Source organism: Engraulis encrasicolus, chromosome 7 (genome assembly GCF_034702125.1).
Source record: "Engraulis encrasicolus isolate BLACKSEA-1 chromosome 7, IST_EnEncr_1.0, whole genome shotgun sequence".
Classification (NCBI taxonomy): domain Eukaryota; kingdom Metazoa; phylum Chordata; class Actinopteri; order Clupeiformes; family Engraulidae; genus Engraulis; species Engraulis encrasicolus.
The window spans coordinates 14,200,582-14,216,763 of NC_085863.1; the positions used below are offsets into that span (position 1 = coordinate 14,200,582).

Here is a 16,182-nt window from a genome sequence, read left to right on the forward strand (position 1 = left end):
CCTGCCTGTATTTGCTCTTCCCCATTGTTGAAACGAGTGACTCACAGGAGTATGTTAAACGAAACATCACATGCCCAATATACAGTCATAGGGAAAGGTTTACACCCTTTGACATTTCTTACATTTTTGTCAAAATTGGTCATAAAACATGGCCTAATGTTCCCGGAAATCACAAGAAGGAACAATCAGAGTCTGCTTAAACTAATTCCACCCAAACACTTACATGTTATATTTTTATTGGCCAGATGTAAATATTCACGGGACAGTAAGGAATACTGAAGTACACCCTTGCATTAAATAGGTTTTCACCCTCAGTTAGTCGCAATATACTTAACCAATCGTGTCCTGTAGTTACAGATCAGATTAACAAAACAATCTGGATTTATCTTGTCTGCCTCTTCTTTAAGCCATTCTAAAGTCAATTTGCTTCTAATGGGTTGTTGTCCCATTTCAACATCCATCCTCTTGTGTGCTTCAACTGTGTCACAGACTACCTCACGTCTTTTCTGTAAAATATCACAATAAACTCAATGAAATACACACACATTCTGGAATAGCCCAGTCAAAGCCCTGACAAAAAACAATTGAGATGATATGGCATGAGCTCAAGAAGGCTATTCACTCCAGACATCCCAGAAACCTTGCAGAAGTGGGGCAATTTTGTAAAGAGGAGGGAAACAACATACATCCAGATTGTTTTGTTAATCTGATCTGCAACTACAGGAAATGTCTGGTTAGGGTTATTGTGACTAACTGAAGGTTAAAACCTATGCAAGGGTGTACTTACTTATGCCTTGCTGTCCTGTGAATGCTTACATCTTATGGCCACTAAAAATATGATGTAAATGTTGGGGTGTGATTAGTTAAAGCAGACTCTGATTGTTCCTTCTTGTGATTTCCGGTAAGATCAGACCATGTTTTATGACCAATTTTTGACAGAAATGTAAGGCATTTCAAAGGGTGTACAAACTTTTCCCTATGACTGTAAATGAATGTTTTGTCTGCCATCTCTCTTGGCCCTCTTTCAACATCACTCATCAAGAGCAGTTTGTTAATTTGCCTAAAAAAGAATGCCGAAGGAACCGAACAAACATTTTACCTCATCTACCTTTCTGTGTTGCAACTGTTGTCCTACTGCACGTTCGTGCTCACAGTCTTTTGTAACAGGTGACAACTTCAAGCATGGATTGATCTTTTTTCCACCAGCTAAAACATGTTATAAATTTGCTGTTATCAAAATGGTAGCCTAATGACCAAGTCGTAGTGCCTTACGAATGGCCCTGTGTTATAGTATTGTATACTACTATGAATGCTTCACTTTTCAATGACTATTACAGTGTGCCACTGGATGTGGCATTAAGGGGCTACTGTGTGTTGTGGTGTCTTGGATGACCATCCCTCCTCCTTTGGCCACTTCAATTTGGCCATTGTGTATGGTGATGGAGTTGTCTCCTTTTAATGTTTCCAAGCATAAACATACTTATTTTGTCACATTGATTATAATTATGAAGGTACATTGACCTGGCTACTTTGGAGTTTACAGTGTAGGCCTAGGCCTACATGATGTCACCTGATTGACCACACCCTCAGACAGCCACCCTCACCTGATCCCACCTCAGCCTATCTTTCCTCTCCTCTCCTATCTAGCTCTGTTTGGTGAATCCCTAACACATGACCCCTCCCTCCCTGGGCTCCTATAAGTAGGCTACTGGGGTTCTGTCATTTTCAAGTCAAATGAAGGCACACACACACTTAGACACACATTTAGCACTCAAATTAAAAACAGAAAAAGAAATGGCAGATGTGGAGAAGATCTGCGCCCTTCATAACGAAGAGTTGAAGCTTTTCTGTCGCACCGACCAGATCTGCATCTGCTGCATCTGCGTGACGGGATGTAGAGGCCACGATATAGTCGAGGCAAAGGATGAGTGTACTCGTCAAAAGGTAAGACATTCTCACACGTTGGCACTCCATTTTTACCAGTTGCCATCACTGACGTTTGGTATTAGAACGGGGAGACTACTTTTCATCTGAATTATCTCTCTCTCTCTCTCTCTCTCTCTCTCTCTCTCTCTCTCTCTCTCTCTCTCTCTCGCGCGCGCGCGCGCGCGCGCGCCCACGCATGCATGCACTAGGCCTACTTCTGTCACTGTCTGTCAGAGAAGCTTCAGACTCCAGTCCAGACCCAGCGATGCAGCTGACTGCTTTTAAACATTTAAGGGCCGTAATGTCGATCTACATCTACAAGTAGCCCAGTGGTCTAATGTAAACTTGTGACTGTCCGGTTTTGTAAAATTCTTACATTAACTTGCACGGCTAGCTTAAAACATCGTGTGAGCAAATGTGGTTGTGTCAAACAAGTTCATGGTGCATTTTTACATCAATCCGTGGTGCCACGACATCACAATTAATCACTCGGGCTCTTTAAAATGTTGATGTTGGAAGTGGAACCATATCCCTAGACCCTCTCTGGTGGAACCAAGTCGCACGGATGGTTGCCGTGCCGTCTTTTCAAGAAAAAAATTGTAACTCCCGCCCAAGCAAAAGTAGGCCTATGTTCAACTGCAGTGTGCAGGTGCCAGGGGGGCAGGTCTGGTTGACACCTCCCTCCCCCCTGAGCACATCGAGTCCCTCCCTCGTCATCCAGCGCTAAGCTACACGGGAAGAAAAAGAGCTCTGGAAGTCACCTGAGCACTGTAGCAACCCGATGTGAGTAGGCTACCGGATGTGAGTGCCCGGATATCCGGGGCCGGGTGTGTATTTACCACAGCCCTTATAGGGATGAAGAATTTGTGTCTAACAGTTTCACCTCACTAACTGTTGCAGATTCATACATAAACAAAATGTGTTGCTTTGGTTCCTGTTCCAGGAGGAGTTGGGGCAGAGCCAGAGGAGATGCCAGCAGATAATCCAGGCGAAGGAGAAGGAGCAGCAGGATCTCAGGAAGGCAGTGAAAACTTTCAAGGTAAGAAGGTTCAGTCCCATTGACCCCTGAATAAATAGCGTATTTGATCTGATTTGATCTGATTTTTAAGTAGCTGGGTTGAAGGGAAACCGAGAGTCTAGGATTCCCTTCAACCCAGCTACTTAAAAATGATTTTAACAGATCAAATACACTATTTATTCAATAAGTCTAACCATTAATTAATCACATTAATAGCACTTGGGCCTACTAATAGTTTTGTCCATAAGGGCTTTTCAAATATAGATCAACTGAGCTTGGCTCAGGTCTACCTTGGGGAACATTGGGTGCCTTAACACATTGACAACCAAATCGAAAAAAAAACACGTTTTTACTCCCCATGCGTTCACTCTGAAATCGTAAAAAAAACTGTTTTACGTAATGATGTCATGCACAGAACTGACATAAATCATGAAAACACCTGCAATCTGGATTTGGATATTTTCTCTGCATCTTATCTCTCAATGCAGTATTTGAGTGTTATTACCACAGGTCTTTTAAAGGGGTAATCCGGTGTGAAATGGGTTACGTAGTGTTAACTAGTGATGCTGAGCGATAACTTTTGCCACATACCTCACCCTCATAGGTCCCCTGCAATCCGAAGTCAAGCACTAATTGGGCTTTTGCTGTGGTTAATCCGGGCATCGAATTAGCCATCCTTATAAATCTGTACTTTTCACTCAAAATTACTTAAAGTAGGTTAACTTCGGCACGGAAGAAGCTAGGAATATACCACTTCCACATAGGCCTATAGAAAGCTGAGATTCTGTAGGTCTGTAGGTCTAATACAAATTATTCTGTGGCTGTTAAAAAATGTTTTAAAAAAATGTATGAAACTGGCTGGGATTTTAGCGCTGAAATTCCAAACATAGCCTGGAATTCACTGTGTTAAGTTAGAAGTGACCAAATTGTTCCCTATTTAAACACCCCTTCACCCAGAGGCCTTGTGCGCCTGGTTGCGCACCTAACAAAATCCTAGGTGACGGACGCGAACCTCACTCATGAAAGGAGCTGTGATTGGTCATCTCGGCTACTTCCTTCTCATTGTGCAAACCCTTATTTGATGTGTCTGTGTCTGTGTTTGTGTCTGTGTCTGTGTCCTATTAGTTTGGTGCAGATGCAGCAGAGGAGGAGTGTCTGAGGCTGTTCAATGAGATGATAAATGAGACGATCCAAAAGCGCGCTGTGGTGATCGATCTGATCAAAGCTCAGGAGAAGGCTAAAGTGAGTCGGGCTGAAGAAATTGAGAAGCACCAGGAGCAGGAGATTGCTGAGCAGAAAAGGAGAGATGCTCAGATGGAGCAGCTTTCACAGACACAGGATCCCATCTATTTCCTCAAGGTAGGCAACAACTAAAACATTTTTTGTCATTTAACTGATTAACCAAAGATCTATTTTGAAAATGTTTATTACGATGGCTACTTACCAAGATCATCATGGAGAGTGAGCCATGATTAATGGGGATTATTTTTGGGTGCATGCAAAAGCGAGGATTTTGCAGCCCATCTGATCTCTACTCCTTCGAGCACTCAAAGCGCCTACCTGCCAACTGCCACCAGAAACACTCAAAGTGAAAAGTCTATGAAAATGGGGTTAACTCTGTGGGGTTAACTCTTTGAACTTTATAAATTGTTTGTGTTACAACTTTTCTTTTACAAATATTTACCTTACATTTTTATTTTCAGTTATGTGACAACAGTGTAATGGTGTCCATTTTGTAAGACCCAAAATTACTGCTTTTATGACTTTTGAAAATTGTCAAACTTTGCTTTTCTGACTCTTTAGGGTCTAAGGATTCCAAAAATATATAGTTTCACAAATCCCTAAAACATTTCAAAGAATGCATATACTGTATCCATATGTTACTATCATGAGCACTTATCGTATGAGACTGAGGGTGGGAAATAATACTTGATAATACTTACCCAATGATCCAATGGTCTTTACACAGAATAGGGGGTCCATCAATGATGAGGCACCCCCTAATGAGACCAGATGGACCTACAACCAAAGCGATTCCTTTGAGCCCCTGAAGAAAGCAGTGTCTTCACTAACGATGCGACTGAGGGAGAGATCTTCCGCCATCTTCCAGGAGGAAATGGTCAACATATCTGCAGCAGGTTTGAGAAATATTGAAATCTATCAGACATCAGCAGCTCTTTGTGCACAAATTATTATTTTTAATTAATTAACAGTTGTGCTGTACTAACAAACAAATTCTTCTTTATCTCAAAACAGCAACTGGGGCTCAGATCTTGAATCGTGAGTACTTGTGCGCACGCACGCACACACACACACATTGAACCAGTAATGCCCGGAGTATGCTTTCTCTAGGATACGTGTATTGTGTGACTTATACCCATTTATACTGTTTATCACTCTTGTAAACGGCTACTTCTGCCTGCTTGCAGTGCTTTGATTCCAATAGTTGGAATGGAACTCTGTTAGCAAAGAGCCAATTTGACCTAATCCTGCTGTAGGCTCCAATTGAAGGATACCTTCCTTAACTACAAACCCCAACTCCGGTGAAGTTGGGAGATTTGGTAAACTGTGAATAAAATAAAAATGCTATAATTTTCAAAACATTCAATCTATTCATTTGATGGAGAATAGTGAAAAGACAACATATTAAGTGTTAAAATTTTCTTTCACATTAACACGACCAGGAAAACGTATTATGAACTGTTATAACACATAATCATGCAAGAAGGTTTAAAACAATTGGCATGGCCTCTTTAAAACAGTGAAAAAATATTGTTTTGGGGGACATATGTACTCTTTTCTAATTTGATAACTGCAACACGTCTCAAATAAGTTGGGACGGGGATCAGTGAAATGTAATAAACATCCAAATAAGTTTTTTTTTTAAAACAAAAGAAGAACATTCCAAAATGAATTGTAGTGATGGGCAATATGTGTGTCCAGGTATAAGACCATCACAGAGAGGCTGAGTCACTCAGAATGAAAGATGCAGAGGGAATAATTACCATCGTTGTTACATACGTTTTTGAATTCCATTTGATTTACCATGATTGAGTGTATACAAGACACATTTTTGTCATTAAAAGCATTGTATAGGTTCATGACATTATGAAATGTATATTGGCTGTAGTCTCACTCTAGCACTCCAAGAATTACAGCTATTGAAAATTGACCATATTAAGGACGCTTCATGTGTGCAAATGATAGAGGGGTTTAACATCCTCCTATGCACCCGAGCTCAGTTGAAATAGACCCAGAAGACATGGGAAACTGTCCTTTGCTTACAGAAGTCAGCAGAAGTTGCAGAAGTCAATAATTTTTTGAAAATAATAGTCTTGTACATCCTGTGCTACAGTGAAAATGGACCATCCAACTTCTGTTAGTGCTAACTTCAAAAGGGTGCCTCTCTGATGGCATGGGGTTGCAGTTGGTTAAGTTGTCTTTCTCATCTGTAGAGTTAAATACAGTGCTGAATGATATAGATGGGTTTTAAACAGCATGAAAAAGCCATTATGCATTATATTTTGAAGGGAGATCTTCAATTACTGCCACATAGTAAGGACAAATTGCATTCTCTACTATGTTTTAATACTTTAACTACATCATAAGGACCAGCAGGTGATAAAATGCTGGACTTTTGGTCAAGACCTGTCACAGAGTAAGCATTACAGAAAGAAAACATTACATGACAAGGAATACACCCACCATTTAACCATATTTTATATAAAATCATCTCATCGGTTAATGTAATTAGTGTGTTGTCTTTTGCTTTGTTTTTAGTCTTCCTCAACATTTGCTGCCTTTTATTGTCCCCGTCCCAACTCTTTTGAGACATGTTGTTTTTACATATTCATGAATATCCCCCATAACAATAATTTTGGTCAGTTTTGATGGCTGATATGTTTTCTTTGTGCCGTTCTCCATCTCATGTAAGAATCAGAAGTTCTGAAAATAGCAATATTTTGTTATTATTGACAATTTACCTTGTGTCCCAACTTCTATGGAGTCAGGGTTTGTATCCAAGTTTAGCCATGAGTGGGATCACAATTTTGAATAATAGAGTTTGTGTCTTGTGATGCCCCTTCACCGGTCTAAAAAATGCTTGGTGCCCCTGGGCACTGTGCCGCTTGCCCTCATGGATAATCTGGCCATGCCTTAAGGGACCTAAACTATACACCCCCATATTAACCTGTCTGTTTCACAGGAGGTGCTAACCTGTTAGACCCATGCTGTCATTCCGTCATATGATTGCATTTTGTGTTGTTCATGCCTTTTATGTATTTCATATGCGGTTTCATGCATTTTATGCATTTCAGTGTTTGATGGCCAGGCTTCTTCTGAACCAGTGACAAGAGAGGACTTCTTAAGCTGTGAGTTGGGCATGCACGCACGCACGCACGCACGCACGCACGCACGCACACACACACACACACACACACACACACACACACACACACACACACACACACACACACACACACACACACACGTGCACACACACGTGCACACACACACACTGTATGTATTAGATTAATGTAGATTACAAATGACACACAGCAGAGAACATTCATCAAATTCTTCACTGAACTCCTTCAGGCTTCCTTTTGTTGCAATGCTTTACGCAGTGGTGTAGTCTACTTTTTTGTGGTGGGTATACTGTATATTTGAGCATTTTTTGAAGTGGGTATACTGTATATATTTGTGCTATTCAAAACAATGGATCAATCAATTTGAAGTGGGTATACTGAAATCCCTGAAATTTAGAAGTGGGTATACTCTGTATACCCGTGTTCTACGTAGACTACACCACTGGCTTTACGCTACACATAACTTTGGAAGACAGTATAGTGCCACCATTGGATAGGTTGCACATTGCACTATGCCACGACACACAGACAGACACACGGAGTAAATAGAAATAACCTCTTTCTATCCTGTCTTCTCCTCCATCAGATTCCTGTCACTTCACTCTGGATCCAAACACAGCACACACACAACTCCATCTGTCTGAGGAGAACATGAGGGTGGAGTGGAGAGATGAGGCCCAGTCATATCCTGATCAACCAGACAGATTTGATGGGGGGGATACTCAGGTGCTGTGTAGAGAGGGTGTGTTTAAAGAGGGCGTGTCTGAACGCTGTTACTGGGAGGTTGAGTGGAGTGGAGAGTGGGTTGGTATAGCAGTGGCATGTGAAAGCATCAGAAAGAAAGGAGGGGGTCGTGACCGTGGGTTTGGATGTAATGATCAGTCTTGGATGCTAGAACTCAACTCCAACTCAACTTTGAAACACGATGATAAAGAGATTCCTCTCACTCTAGTGGCCAGCTCCAGAATAGGAGTGTATGTGGATCACAGGGCAGGAACGCTGGCCTTCTACAGCATCTCTGATACAATGACCCTCCTTCACAAAGTCCACACATTCACACACACACTCTACCCTGGATTTTGGCTATATGGTGGTCAATCATCAGTGAAGCTAGTTTGAGACTGGTACCAAAATCCAAAATTGTGACACCCAAAGGCTTTTTGAGACAAAGTCAGCACACAGTTTTATTTAGTCAATTTCAGTGTGCTTAATTCAGATCTGCAATATGCCAATTGCCCCCCCCCCCCCTCCACTCACACAAACACACACACATTCTGAGTATTCATTATGGCTGGGGAAAGTGCACTTTTCATACATGAAAAGGGGGCTCTTCTCCGTGGTCTGCCATTTTGAATGTCCAGAAATAGACATTTTAGCAGCAAAAATGACTTCTTGGGCCATACTAGAAAATATTAGTTTATTGCTTAGTAAAGATTGAATTTAGCAATAGGCAACCCAGTTTCAACGAGCAGCGTAGTTGCAGTACCTTTTTTGACCATTTGCTGCATAGTGCACCATTCTGAGCTTGTAATTATGACACCGTCTATGTGAATGTCACGAAATTTGTAATCTGCTCGCTCTTATTCTTCTTTTCCTGCTTGAAATTAATCCTCAAAGGTCAACATTGGACTGTTTGCCGACTTCGTCCCAAAATGCCTTTAACTCCTCAAATAAGCACTTTTTCTAATTTTGGTGTCATTCTATACAGCTAAATGCTGCTCCTGTGGGTCATTCAACACACACACACACACACACACACACACACACACACACACACACACACACACACACACACACACACACACACACACCAGTGTTAATTTCGTCAACCATGACTATGACTAAAATATTTCGTCAAAGCCCTTTTTTGATTTTCGTCATTTAGACTAAGACTAAGACTAAATTGGGAAGGCAATGACTAAGACTAAAATTGATTTTCGTCATTGTGACTAAGACTAAGACTAAATTTTTAAAAGCTGACGAAATTTACACTGGTTCTCTTTTTCTCTATTTTATTTAACACCAATGTGTGAAGAAGGTTTATTCTGTACAGTGTGATATATGTTAAAAAGAGAAGCAGTGTGCGGAGAAGGTTTATTCTGTACAGTCAATGATATATGTTAAAAAGAGAAGCAGTGTGTGGAGAAGTTCTATTATGTACAGTGTTGACTAAAATGACTAAAAATTGATTTTCGTCATTTAGACAAAGACTAAGACTAAATTGGGAAGGCAAGGACTAAAATATGACTGTGACTAATATTGATTTTCGTCATTGTGACTAAGACTAAATCAAAAAATGCTGACAAAATTAACACTGACACACACACACACACACACACACACACACACACTACAGCTGATCAGTCCTGCTTCACGGTGCAGTAGGCCTACAGATATACTGTTGATATCAGATTGTTTAGCAGTTGTACGCGATGGATTGATTAATAGCTGTAGGGTTGTTTTTTTTCTAATTTTGTCTTTTTTGATGGTGGTGGTTTTCAAAAATGTTTTGGCCTAGTTCCTGTATCTTCTTAAGAACAGCCGTAGTGTCTTGTATATATGCTGGGAGTTGAGGTAAAATGGTCTTAATGATCGTAATCTATGTATTTTGAAACAGGTTCTGTAAGACTGTCAATCCCAGATATGACTGGTCTCCCGGGGGGATTTTCCAAATTTTTATGTATCTTTGGGACAAGGTAAAAAGATGCCAGTTTAGGATACTCTTTGAAAAGAAATTTACATTCACCATCAGAGATCCAGTCATTTTCTTTAGCTTCAGTCAGTATGGTTTTTAACTCCATTTTTAAGACCTCTGTAGGGTTGTGTTTCATAACCTCATAGTACACAGGATCATTCAGTTGTCTGTTTACCTCTTTTATGTATTTATCTTTCCCCCAAACAACCACACACACACACACACACACACACACACACACACACACACACACACACACACACACACACACACACACACACACTACAGCTGATCAGTCCTGCTTCACGGTGCAGTAGGCCTACAGATATACTGCAGATATCAGATTGTTTAGCAGTTGTACGCGATGGATTGATTAATAGCTGTAGGGTTATTTTTTTTCTCATTTTGTCTTTTTTGATGGTGGTGGTTTTCAAAACGACTCTTTTATCGACTCTTTTAATGATCAAATCATAATTTTTCATCATCTGTTCAAGAGCACAACGTTCCTGCTTTGTTAAATTATAGTACTTGGGTCTATTTTTTTTCTTTGTTGGTACATTCTATCTACTTCAAAGTCCACTTTCTTGGTAAAGGTACTCAGAGTAGCATTTGCAGTGACAGGACAAAAAGTAGACCTGGGTTTAAAGGGGGTTCCTTGTGTAGTTGTGCTAACAGAGTCAATATGAGTGTTTGAAGTTTGACTATACTGTACCAGGCTTTAAAGGGACACTGTGTGAGATTTTTAGTTGTGAATTTCCAGAATTCATGCTTCCCATTCACTAACGTTATCTTTTTCATGAATACTTACTACCACCATCAAATGTCAAGTATTCATCATTAGGACTGGCAAAATTGCACTTCATACTTGAAAAGGAGGATCTTCTCCATGGTCCGCCATTTTGAATGTCCAAAAATTAGCTGCAAAAATGACTCTACTTGGACCATACTAGGAAATATGTGTTTATTACTCAGTAAACTTTCATGTAAAGATCAAATTTGGCAATAGGCAGCCCAGTTTCAATGGACAGCATAGTTGCAGTACCTTTTTTGTCCATTTCCTGCACAGTGTCCCTTAAAGGTGCAAGGTGTAATCATGCTATGCCCAACAAAATAAAGGCATTTTAATTACATAGAAGATGAGTTCCTTGGTATTTCTAAAACGTTTTTGAAATCAACCAAGCCTGTCACAAAAGAGCACCATCTTAAAAAACTAGACAGTTCCAGGAAGCACTCCAACTGGACTTCATCTTGATGGTGGTAGTGTTTGGGTGTTTTATGTTTTACTTTTTTTTAATCCATGCCATTAATTACAGTTTTGCTCAATTGGTTTCCCTTTCCCATATAATATAATATAATAATATAAATAGCCAGTACCTGTCTCTCTCTCTCTCTCTCTCTCTCTCTCTCTCTCTCTCTCTCTCTACCTCTCTCTCTCTCTCTCTCTCTCTCTCCCCCCCCCCCCCCCCCCCCCCCCCCCCCACCCTCAGGTGTTGCAGTTGCATTCTGGGTATTCTCCAGACTCACTAGTGTTCACTAGACTGCTACTGTCACAGACATCATATAGGAAGACTAGATACGTCATCGCGTATTTCAAGCTCGTCCGCACAGGTCGGCCATATTAGCGCAGCCTTAACTCTCCACAGAGCATCCGTTACACCTGAAGTTAACTGAGGAATTCAGACGTTGAGATGCTGAAATATGTATGCTGTTATTTCGCTGAAATATTGACACGTGTATATAAATAGTACGGCTCCCTAAAACTTAAGTGCAGACTGAGGTAAAACGCACAGGAGAGCAATATGCTTCCCACTTATTTATTTGTCAAAAAATAGAGATGGACCAATAGCAAGTACACATTTTAACCGTTGTTGTGCATTACGTTGATGGAAGGCATATATTAATCGCATTTGCATCAAATTAAAGGCGACAGATGAGGTACTGGAAGAGAGATTACATCGCAACAATTTCATTCTAAGCGTCATGACTCATTTTGAACACAGGGTGGAGCTGTCGAGCCCAAAGCAGAATGTAGCACACATGGGACCGTTTAATTGTTATTTTACTCAAAATATAAAATAATAATAAATGCATTTGTTTATGGGATCTATTTAATTACTTGAATAAGCCTACTAAACCATATTATACATGTTTGTAGGCCCATGTACATTATAATGTAATGTAATATAATATAATATAACGTGAATATTAATCACTATGCAGTATCAACATAACACTTACGTTCGTAATTTGTTATAGTGTATAATAAACCATACTTTTCGAAAATTGAGGTAAATATGAGGGAATTATGGCCATCTGAAGAGTGTGGATCACCAAAAACTCAGTGCAACTGGTTGAGCCAACAGGCTGCTCTATCATGGCCGCCATGCGCGGACGTTCGACTTGCATGACGGGAACGCGGATGGCGCATCTAGTGTTCATATGATGTCTGTGGCTACTGTATTCATGTGTCACTGTGCAGCTGTTGCCTATGCAGCCTTTGGCCACCAGGGCGCAGTATGTGCCCAACTAACCGGCTCTTTACTGTACAAGACTGAGGAGGGAAGCAAAGTAGCCTTTTGTCACTTATAATATGGAGTCTAACTATCAGGAGTGGTGCTATCACATCTTGAAATCTTAATCTTCTATCAAAGCAATATTTGTTTTGGCTCATCCAAATACCAAAGTCTGGTAGGCAATACTTCAAATGTGTTGGCAAGGAGCAGAGGTTCGACCATTGGCTCTATAAATAAAATATGACCCAAATGCTGTTATCATTTCACATCAAGGGCATAGGTTTGGTTTGAGCTTTGGTGGGGACAACTTCAACAACTAGAACACCCCCCCCCCCATTTCATAGATTGTTTTTATCTACATTAATCTCACTGTAATTACCAGATTTATCTACATTAATCTCTCTTAAAATGGCTCATTCAGAATATGCACGCTACCAAAAAGTCTTAGGAAGTGGGTTTCTTAAGCCAGGTGGCACATTAGACCAGGGCTCATCTCCTTTTCCCAAAATAAGCAGTGCAAAAGCAAACATCTTTGGTCGAATGGTTAGGGAGTTGGACTGAAGATCACAGATTTTCAGGTTCGAATTTCACCCTTACCTCTCCCCACACCTCCATCCATGACTGAAGTGCCCTTGAGCAAGGTACCTATAACCCCACATTGCTCCAATATGCAAAAATGGGGCAACAGTGTTCAGCAGTAATGAAGGTATGTGTAGTTGTGGTCAATGTACTGATTAAATGGCCATGAAGTGTTTCAGACGGAACATATGGATTGGTGTCATTGGGACACCTGGCCACAAACCACTCAACACCGCACAGAAAGAAATTCAGGAAGCTGAGAATCAGGAGAAATCCAACCCAGCTGGAGCAGTTGGGATATCTCTCTCTCTCTCTCTCATCTGAGCCAGGGGCGTAACCAGACATTTTCAAATACTGCGTGTTACTGTATACTGTACAGTTTGTTTTTTATTAATCACTGCCTTGAGGATAAATAGGGGTGTCGTTTACAGACTGAATTTATCACTGTTTATCACATATACATTTTCATCATAGATCAATTTTACATTACTGAAAAAAATACTGAGGACATGACCTCTGTGTACTCAATGGTAGTTACAACCATGTACTGAACATGTGCCTGAGAAGATGAGAATCAAAATGGTTGAAAGTCAGTCAGTCAGCAGGTGCTGCGGGACCTGTGGAGCCTTTGGCTGCCAGGGGTATCAAACTCAAATTGACCAAGGCCATAATCTGGAACAAAGTCGCGGGCCAAACTCAACCTTTATTTTACAAAACGGACTAAAATTGTGCATATAAGCACTTCATGCTCATATTTAAATTTCACAAACATAATTCCATCATAGATTGAGTGTGCCTGCACATACTCTGTAGCATATGAGTGTGAGTTGTGGCCTGGGCCCACCCATATTCCTGTGACACACCAAATTTCATTTCATTTCATTCATTTCATTTCATTTTTATTACGTTATATATTAATGGATCATGTGGGTCAACTCTAATACACATTTGAAAAGATCCCGTGGACCAAACAAAATGACTCTGCGGGCCAGATTTGGCCCCCGGGCCTGAGTTTGACCCTTGAACTAGGCTTTTTAGGGCATTACTATCACACGCTTTTAATCGCTAAGCATTTCTAGAGTATCATGTCAACAAAGACCACAATTGTGGGAAAAACAAAAAAGAACTTTCAATAACTTTTTGTCCAGGAGGGCAAAGGGGCAGGTGCTTTAGCGCCACCTCGTCCCTATCTGTGCACGCATATGTAGGCTGATAGACTGATTTATAAATACAGCTCTTTTTCTGTGCCTGGATTACCATTTGGTTCATACAATATAGTTTGTTGTACTTCACACAGTGGTATTTCATGTAAAGAGCGTTGGTGTGAAAGATTAGAAACAAGCAATGTATTTGTGCTAAAGTGTAGTAAAGGAGGATAGCATTGCCCAGCAACGCCTTCAAACCAGTGGCTCCTCATACGGTAAAAATGGTAAAGAACTGTATAAAGAGTTATATATAAAAAAAATATGACATGTATGATTTTACTCCTGAAAATGGCCCATTTTAGTGTTTTCTCATACAGAATTATTAGGTAGTACAATTACATGGTATATAGGCCTACAGATAATGTGTATGATACATGTCTTCGTACACTTTGTAGTTACTTTTGTAGTGTATTTGTACAATTATGGTAGTACTTTATTGTCCCCAAGGGGAAATGTGTCTTGGGCTTTACCCACTGCACTGTGTACTCTACCCAGCATACATTCATACAACATAACATAGAAACATAAAAACATTGAAAACATAGAGAAACATTGAACTGTGCACTGCTTGAGTATGGCGTGTCTATCTGTCATTAAGCAGTCTTATGGCAGTTGGGACAAATGAGTTCATAATTTCTCAAATTTATTTAGTCTGCAGTTTAATGTCCTGAAGCGTCAGCCTGAGGGAAGCAGGGTGAATTCATGGTGGAGAATATGTGAGGTGTCCTCTAAGTCTAGGATCTTTAGTGCCTCCCTGAGCACTGCCTTTTCAAAGAGGGACTGCATATATCCCTGATCCTGTTGAGCAACAATCTTCAGTGCAGTTTTAACCAGACACCCAAACTTATTATTCAACTCCAGGTATGTAGGTAATATATTGTGTCTATTGATTACATGTAGTTTATTTCAACGTCAAAGCCATGGAGAAATTGGAGCCATGGAGAATAAAAATGGATGAAAGCTAGAGGTTCTGGGCCGGGCCCAGGACAAAGTTATCTGAAAGGGGTCCCCAGCCTAATACACAATGTAATGAGGACCCAATTCTGGGCCCCCTCTCTCCCTGGGCCGGGGACAACTATCCACTTTGTCCCCCCCCCCCCCCCCCCCTGTCGGCACCCCTGGTTCTATGGGTTCCGCTAGGGGGAAAAGGTGTTTAAGATTCTAGGGACCGACGCACTGACAGCACTGACAGACATTTAAACACATGCTTGGTAACTTTGCACGAAAAGGTACGACTGTGACCGGGCTTTACATGTACAGGTGGACTTTAGATGTACAGGTGTGCGAGCATGTCAGAGGAAACACTGCATAGAACAGGCATTTTTCACTCGAGGGTTCACTTCAAATTTGATAAAGTCCCCCGCAGGCCGTACTATGAACACAAACCAGGATTAGCCTCTGCACTTTAGGCTTTATTGAAGGTGGCAACCTTTACAACAGACCACACCTTCACTAGGTCCCCTGAAAATATAACTTAATTGTTTTGCAAATGTAATTTCTAAGATTTTTTTTTTACAAAATATGTCATATTTCACGTGAGGCTGCATAACATTGAAATTACATCGGGGCCGGATAAAACGGCCTCAAGGGATAAAGGGCCCTTGAGACATAGGTTCCCCACCCCTGCGTAGAAGGACTCTGTGTCTGCCTCTGCATCAACATACACCTCTACCCTTTGGGATCTGGTGGGGTGTATGTCAAAGAAGAAGAAGTTGTTGTCCTGGAGTGAAAGGCTTTTGTCCACATAGCATGTCAGACAGCATGGGCCTATACTACAAAGCTGGTTCAGGATAAATTAAGAGGTAAATCGTCTAATAGAAGAACCTGGAGTCCTCATTTTTGTATTAGATGATTTACCTCTTAACTTAACCACAACTTA

General features: G+C 40.8%; 1 long non-coding RNA gene across 1 annotated transcript; it reads left to right on the forward strand.

Annotated features, from left to right (window-relative positions):
- Positions 1-5,197: 5,197 nt before the first annotated feature.
- On the forward strand, positions 5,198-8,454 carry LOC134451988 (uncharacterized). Its single transcript, XR_010035326.1, has 3 exons — positions 5,198-5,224; positions 7,261-7,314; positions 7,898-8,454. It is a non-coding gene; the product is annotated as an uncharacterized LOC134451988 (long non-coding RNA).
- Positions 8,455-16,182: the final 7,728 nt, after the last annotated feature.